The sequence below is a fragment of the Rhincodon typus genome, chromosome 11 (assembly GCF_021869965.1).
Source record: "Rhincodon typus isolate 14 chromosome 11, sRhiTyp1.1, whole genome shotgun sequence".
Taxonomy (NCBI): domain Eukaryota; kingdom Metazoa; phylum Chordata; class Chondrichthyes; order Orectolobiformes; family Rhincodontidae; genus Rhincodon; species Rhincodon typus.
Genome location: NC_063342.1, coordinates 28,026,052 through 28,034,206, shown reverse-complemented (window position 1 = coordinate 28,034,206; position 8,155 = coordinate 28,026,052).

Here is an 8,155-nt window from a genome sequence, read left to right as displayed (position 1 = left end):
TGGGAGGAAGAACAGGTTAGGGAGGCGGGGACGAGCTGGACTGGTTTTGGGATGCAGTAGGGGGAGGGGAGATTTTGAAGCTTGTGAAATCCACATTGATACCATTGGGCTGCAGGGTTCCCAAGCGGAATATGAGTTGCTGTTCCTGCAACCTTCAGGTGGCATCGTTGTGGCACTGCAGGAGGCCCAGGATGGACATGTCGTCTGAAGAATGGGAGGGGGAGTTGAAATGGTTCGTGACTGGGAGGTGCAGTTGTTTATTGCGAACCGAGCGTAGGTGTTCTGCAAAGCGGTCTCTGAGCCTCTGCTTGGTTTCCCCGATGTAGAGGAAGCCACACCGGGTACAGCGGATGCAGTATACCACATTGGCAGATGTGCAGGTGAACATCTGCTTGATGTGGAAAGTCTTCTTGGGGCCTGGGATGGGGGTGAGGGAGGAGGTATGGGGGCAGGTGTAGCACTTCCTGCAGTTGCAGGGAAAAGTGCCGGGTGTGGTGGAGCTGGAGGGGGGTGTGGAGCGGACAAGGGAGTCACGGAGAGAGTGGTCCCTCCGGAAAGCTGATAAGGGTGGGGAGGGAAAGATGTCTTTGGTGGTGGAGTTGGATTGCAGATGGCGGAAGTGTCGGACGATGATGCGTTGGATCCGAAGGTTGGTGGGGTGGTACGTGAGGACGAGGGGGATTCTTTTTTGGTTCTTATTGCGTGGACGGGGTGTGAGGGATGAGTTGCGGGAGATGTGGGAGACACAGTGGAGGGCATTCTCGACCACTGAGGGGGGGAAGTTACGGTCCTTGAAAAACGAGGACAACTGAGATGTACGGGAGTGGAATGCCTCATCCTGGGAGCAGATGCGGCAGAGGCGAAGGAATTGGGAATAGGGGATAGCATTTTTGCAGGAAGGTGGGTGGGAGGAGGAGTATTCTAGGTAGCTGTGGGAGTCGGTGGACTTGAAATGAATATCGGTTTCTAGGTGGTTGCCCGATATGGAGACAGAAAGGTCCAGGAAGGGGAGAGAGGTGTTAGAGATGGTCCAGGTAAACTTAAGGTTGGGGTGGAAGGTGTTAGTGAAGTGGATGAACTGTTCGAGCTCCTCGTGGGAGCACGAGGCGGCGCCGATACAGTCATCAATGTAACGGAGGAAGAGGTGGGGTTTAGGGCCGGTGTAGGTACGGAAGAGGGATTGTTCCACGTAACCTACAAAGAGGCAGGCGTAGCTTGGGCCCATGCGGGTACCCATGGCTACCCCCTTTGTCTGTAGGAAGTGGGAGGAATTGAAAGATGCTATCCCCTATTCCCAATTCCTTCGCCTCCGCCGCATCAGTTTTGACTACCATCAGTTTTGAGGAAGGGTCACCGGACCCGAGACATTAACTCTGATTTTTTCTTCACAGATGCTGTCAGACCTGCTGAGCTTTTCCAACAACTTCTGTTTTTGACACCATGACTGGTACTGTTGTACAGCAGGGAAGGTCAAAGTGTAGTTAAGCAGTTGTGATAAGGGACTCCACAGTCGGCACACAGAATAGTGCCTCCCTGATGCCAGGGTTAAGGATGTCTTTGAGCAATACAGGATATCCTGAAAGTGGAGGGTAAACAGCCAGACATTGTGGTCCATATTGGTACTAATGACTTGGGCAGAAAGGTAGATGAGGTCCTCCAAAGGAAATTTAGGGACTTCGGCAGGAAGCCTTTGACAAGGTTCTACACGGTAGACTGATTAGTAAAGTTAGATCATATGGGATTCAGGGAGAGCTTGCCAATTGGATACAAAATTGGTTTGATGGTAGGAGACAGAGAGTTCTGGTGGAGGCCTGTGTCCGGTGGTCAATTCCACATTGGATGAGAAAATAGGAAGCATTGTTAAGTTTGCAGATGATGCCAAAATTGGTGGTATGGTAGACAGTGAAGAAGGTTATCTAAGATTACAAAGGAATCTTGATCAATTGGGCAAATGGGCAGAGGAATGGCAGATGGAGTTTAATTTAGATAAATGCAAGGTGTTGTATTTTGGTAAGACAAACCAGGGCAGGACTTACACAGTTAATAGTGCTGTAGAACAGAGAGTTGTAGGGGTGCAGGTACATATTTCGTTGAAAGTTGCATCACAAGTAGACAGGGTGGTTAAGAAGACATTCAGCATGCTTGCCTTCATTGCTCAGATCATAGATTATAGGAGTTGGGACGGCATGTTGCGGTTGGACAGGTTATTGGTGAGGCTACTTTTGGAGTATTGTGTACAGTTCTGGTCCCCTGCTATAGGAAGGATATTATTAAAATGGAGAGTGTGCAGAAAAGATTTACAAGGATGTTACTGGGATTGGAGGGTTTGAGTTATAAGGAGAAGTTCAATAGGCTGGGACTTTTTTCACTGGAGTGTAGGAGGTTGATGGGAAACCTTATAGAGGTTTATAAAATCATGAGAGACATAGATAAAGTGAATAGCAAAGTCTTTTCCCTAGGGTTGGGGAGTTCAAAACTAGAAGGCATATTTTTAAGGTGAGAGGAGAAATATTTAAAAGGGTCCTGAGGGGCAACATTTTCACACAGAGGATGGTTCATATATGGAATGAACTGCCAGAGGAAGTGGTAGATGCAGGACCAGTTACAAAATTTAAAAGATATTTGGACAACAACACGAATAGGAAAGGTTTAGAGGGATATGAGCCAAATGCAGGGAAATGGGACTAGTTTTTGGGAAACTTGGTCAACAAAAGATCTGTTTCCATGTTGTATGTCTCTATGATGCTGTAAATTGAAAAGTGGGACTCCTAGGGTTGTAATCGTAGGATTATTCCCTGTGCCACGTGCTAGTGAGGGCAGAAGTAGAAAGTTAATACAGTTGAAAGTGTGGCTAAAGAGCTGGTGTAGGAGGAAGGGTTCCAGATGCCTGGATCATTGGGATCTTTTTCATAGCAAGATGGAGCTGTTCAAGAAGGACAGATTGCACCTAAACTGGAGGGGCACCGATATCCTCGCAAGAAGGAATTTAAACTTGTGTGGCAGGGAGAGTGGGAACCAGAACAGTAGGTCAGCATGTGGGGTGTTTGAAAGGAAGAGAGGGGCTAAGTCAAGTGATTCTAGTAGGAAGAACAAGCAGGGCCAGGTTAATGAACACATCAGGACTGATGTATATTTATTTTAATACTAGGAGAATAACAGATAAAGCAGATGAGGTTAGAGCCTTGATTAGTACATGGGACTTCAATGTGGTAGCCATTACAGAAACTTCATTGAGAGAAGGATAGGACTGCCAGCTCAATGCTCTGGGGCTTTGATGTTTTAGGCATAATAGAGAGGAATGTAAAAGGGATGGGGGCATTACATTGCTGATTAAGGAGAATGTCACAGCTGCACTCAGGACATTTTGGAGGGCTCATCCAGCCAGGCCATATGGTTGGGACTCAGGAATAAGAAAGCTGCAATCACTATGATGAAGTTATATCATAGGCCTTGCAATAGTCAGTGGGAATTAGAGGAACAGATGTGTAGGTAGATCATGGAAAGATGTAAAAACAACAGGGTTGTGTTAATGGGTGATTTACTTTCCCCGATAATGACTGGAATTCCCTTAGTTCCAGGAGTTTAGATGGGACATCCAGAAGGGTTGCTTGAACAAATATTTGATTTGATTTATTATTGTCACATGTACCTAGGTGCAGTGAAAAGTTTTGTTTTCCATGCAGTACAGGCAGATCAATACATACAAAGTACATAAGGGTAATAGAACTTAGTGAGGAATAAAATGTTATGGCTGCAGGGAAGATGCACAGAGAGTGAGATTAACGTTAAATATGAAGATAGTCCAACTACAGAAGGGGCTGTTAGATCTTATATTGGGGAATGAGCCTGAGCAGGTGATCAAAGTTTCACTGGGGGAGCATTTTAGGAGAAGTGATTATAATCCCATAAGTTTTAAGATAGTTATGGAAAAGGATGAGACTGGTTCTTGGTGAAAGTGCTAAATTGGTAGAAGGCATTAGGCAGGAACTATAAAAATTGGATTGGGGACAGATGTTTGAAGGTCTAGTTCTATGTGTTTGTTGGTAGCCTTCTTGGTGGCGGTTCATAGAGGCCTGGTTGTCCACCAAGAAGGTCATCAACAAACACATAGAACTAGACCCTATATATACACCACTATGAAGAAAAATCGAAAATGAAGTAATCAAATCCAGCAGACCCCAGAGTTTAAATACCACGCGGGAAAACATAACAATGCTTCATCGGACGCTGCACTGATGATGTTACAGCAGGGTAATGAAACATCTGCGAACCAACGAACCAGCTCAATCTCTAGTAGTACTGTGGTCAAACTCTGAGTTACCAGTGTCAAGTCTTGATCCGTACTCAACTGTCTGTCGTAGAACCTTGTCCCTATTTCCAAGATTTTCTTAAGTTCTCAAGTCCGAACCTTCTGGTGTACTGTCGCCAAAACAATGGAATTTACTACTGAGGTCCCTGTATGAAATTAGTGCTGAAATGACATCATTGATTTTAGTCAATCTTTTCACTGGACAGGAGGTGTGGCTATTTACCACCCTCCATTAAACCATATGGCCAGTGTTGTCACTTGTTTGACCAACGCTGTATACATTTCTAAATGTTTAGAACAATATATATCATGAGCTGGTATCCACTATCGTGTTAATTAAAATAGGTCAATTTTCTGCTAATCTAAATCCAACACTAATTAAATCTGGGAATTTAACAATCATTGCTCCAAAGAGTCTCCACCAATCTACAACTTGAGTCAAATGTCTGGATGCTTTTACTCCTCCTGTTATATTCAGTGTCCTGTTGAGTGAGGCACTCTGTCTTGATTGCGGTATGACTTAGTCTAATCTATAATGTGGGTGTTTGTTGGGTGGTACTCCTTGTTCCTTATCTAAGAACACCAAGAATTCGATGCAAACACCATTCTCTGTGATGTAATGATCATCACTGGTCAGTTGGGATTAGTTCTGCAAAACAAAATGAAAAATTAATTAGTAAAATGTTTCGGTTGTGATAAATTTTTCCAGCGCCCTTTCCCTTTTACATCCAAGCAAACGCACGTACCACTGATCATGATTACCTTGTATAGTCCTACCCACCTACGTGCAAACCTTAACTCCCACATTGGGTATCTTTAGCCTGTTCTGTTTTCACTTCTGCCTTTATATCACGCAGAAATAGCTGACCTCCAATCTCCTGTTGCACCTTATGCACCAGCTTGTCCTGCTTTCTCAAATCATTTAACCCTTTCACTTGTGGGTCCTGCTTCATCACTACCAGTCACGACATTCCCTGGCAATCTCCTCGCCCTTTCTATTATCAATTCAAATGGAGTTAATCTACTTCCTTTTCATGGATGTTGCCATATAGACCCATTAGGATACTAATTGACCCACTCATCTCTTGTACGATAGTTAGCTAATACTTTCTTCAATGTCCCATTGATTTGTTCTGTCATTTCTGAGCTCTGTGGATAGTAGGGGATGTGAAATATTGTTTGATTCCTAGCAATTTATATCCATAAAAACAGAAAGAATAAGGAGTAGGCCATTCAGCCACTCTTAAGCGTGCTGCAGGCCTCAACTTCTTGATATCTCGAAAATTTATCTAACACTCCTTTACATAATTTCAGTGATCTAACCTCCACTACCCTCTAGGGTAGAGAATTCCAGACATTCACTACTCTCTGAGAGAAGAAATTCTCTCACATTTCATTTTTAAATGCGTCCCCTTATTCTGTAACTATGTCCCTTGGTTCAGGACCCCTACAAAGGGAAACATCAATTGTGTCACATACCATCAGAATCTGTATGTTTCAACAGATCACATCACATTCTTCTAAACTCTAATGAATAATCCTCTAATCTGTTTAGCTGTTCTCAATAAATTAATCCTATCATCCCAGGAATAAGCCTATCGAATCTCTTTTGAATGCCCTCTAATACCAGTATATCTCTTCTTTTAAAATACAAGATCAAAACTGTACACAGTACTCCAGGTACAGCCTCACCAACACCCTGTATTAGTGTAAGAAGATTTTGCTATTTTAAATTGTTTAGTAACAAGGGCCAAAATTCCACGTACTTGCTGCAACTTAACCATTGTTCCATAAAATGTGTTTCCTGATCTGAATTCACCTGTAATGGCATTCCCCATTTTGGGATTGCCTCTTTTAACATTATTCAAGCAACATTTGTTGCTACACAGTGTCATGTGGGATATGTTTCCACCCAGCCCATAATTTGATCAATAACAACCAAACATGTTTCCTCAACTCAGCATGAATGGTCCTGTAAAGTCGATTTGTAATTGTTCCCAAGACTGTTTGGTCTTACTGACTAGTCTATTGACTGGTCTTACCGGGTCATTTTGAACACATTGCCAACAGTGCTTTGCCATATCTCTTCCCATTCCTTGCCACTACCAGTATTTGTACATCCTTCACCACAACATCCTACAGTTGCCATTCCTTCCTCTCTTCTACCACTCCTTGTGCTCCCATCCCCTTTTTTTCCTCTTCTGTGTCACTGTAAATGTACCACATTTATTTCCTCCTAACCTATTGCTCCTGTGTGATGCTCAGAGACTGTTGCAACTGCCTTCGTAGTTTCAACTGCTCATCAGTCTGTTCCCATCTCATGTGCTTTAACCTTTATCATTGCTGTCTTTAGTGATAGAGTCATAAAGCTGTACAGCATGAAAAAGACCCTTCGATCCAACTCGTCAATGCTGACCAATTATCCTAAATTAATTTAGTCCCATTTGCCAGCATTTGGCCCATATCCCTCTAAATCCTTTCTATTCATGTACCCATCCAGATGACTTTTAAATGTTGTAATTGTACCAGCCTCCACCAGTTCCCTTGGCAGCTCATTCCATACACGCACCACCCTGAGTGTGAAAAAGTTGTCCCTTATATATCTTTCCCCCTCACCTTAAACCAAGCCCTCTAGTTTTGGACTCCCCTACCCCTGGGAAAAAGACTTTGGATTTTTACTCTATCCATGCTCCCCATGATTTTATTAACTTCTATAAGATCATGCCTCAGCCTCTAATGCTCCAGGGAAAACAGACCCAGCCTCTCCCTATTATTCAAACTCTCCAATCCCGACAACATTCCTGTAAATCTTTTCTGCACCCTTTCAAGTTTGATATCACTTAATTATTGTCTCATGCTGTATATGCCCTCCTCCTGAGGTGATATACCCCCTTCAACTCCATGTTACCTGTAAAACCCTTAGGTCTCACCTACTGTCTATATAAATGTTAGCCTGCTGAGTGTAATATTCCTAACAACAGCAATCAAACAATTTTATTTCATCCCTGGCACTAACATCTTCGAATGTGTTCATACTTTGCATTTGGGCCTTTAGGCATTTCACAGTTCTAGATTCAAATAAGCTAACAGATTCCCTTTTAAATCGACGTGTGTGTGTGTGTTTTAATTCTTCCTTTGATTGTTGCTATCAATTTTCTTTGGTTCTACAGGAGCCTTGACCTTGGCTGCTCTCCAGGAATGAAGAACAAAGGAAGTTGTGTCACTTCACTCTTACTCATTATTTCACCTGCTGGTATGCCCCTTCTTGACCACAAAATGTCAGCTTAAGCGATTTAAGCTTTTCACTATTTGATTTGATTTATTTGATTTAATTTATTATTGATACAGTGAGAAGTTTTGATTTGTGTGCAGTACAGGCAGATCATATGGTGATTGAACAGAGCAAGTTATGGCTGCAAAGAATGTGCACACAAAAGCAAAATCAACATTAGATTTGAAGTTTGAGAGGTCCATTCAGAAGTCTAATAATGGCTGGGAAGAAGATGTTCTTGAACTTGTTGGTACATGAGTTTAAGGTTGCTATGATCTTATCCAACAAGCTTCCACCAGGGTGAGTTGACTTATCAGTAGTTAGGTGGTAAAGCCAAAGAGTTTGTATTTTTTGACTAATGATCAGGCATCAACTATTACTCAAGTATTAATGGTATATTAAAAATTAGTATGTTTTCATGATTCTATTTTCTTAAAGCATAGTGAGCCTTATTTTACATCAATACTGCCTTACTAGAGTCAAATTATAATTTTGTCTATACAGAGGGTCATAAAGAAGGAACGGCTGAGGTGGCAAATGGAACCAACCAGGGAACAGGTGACCCTGGATTTGGT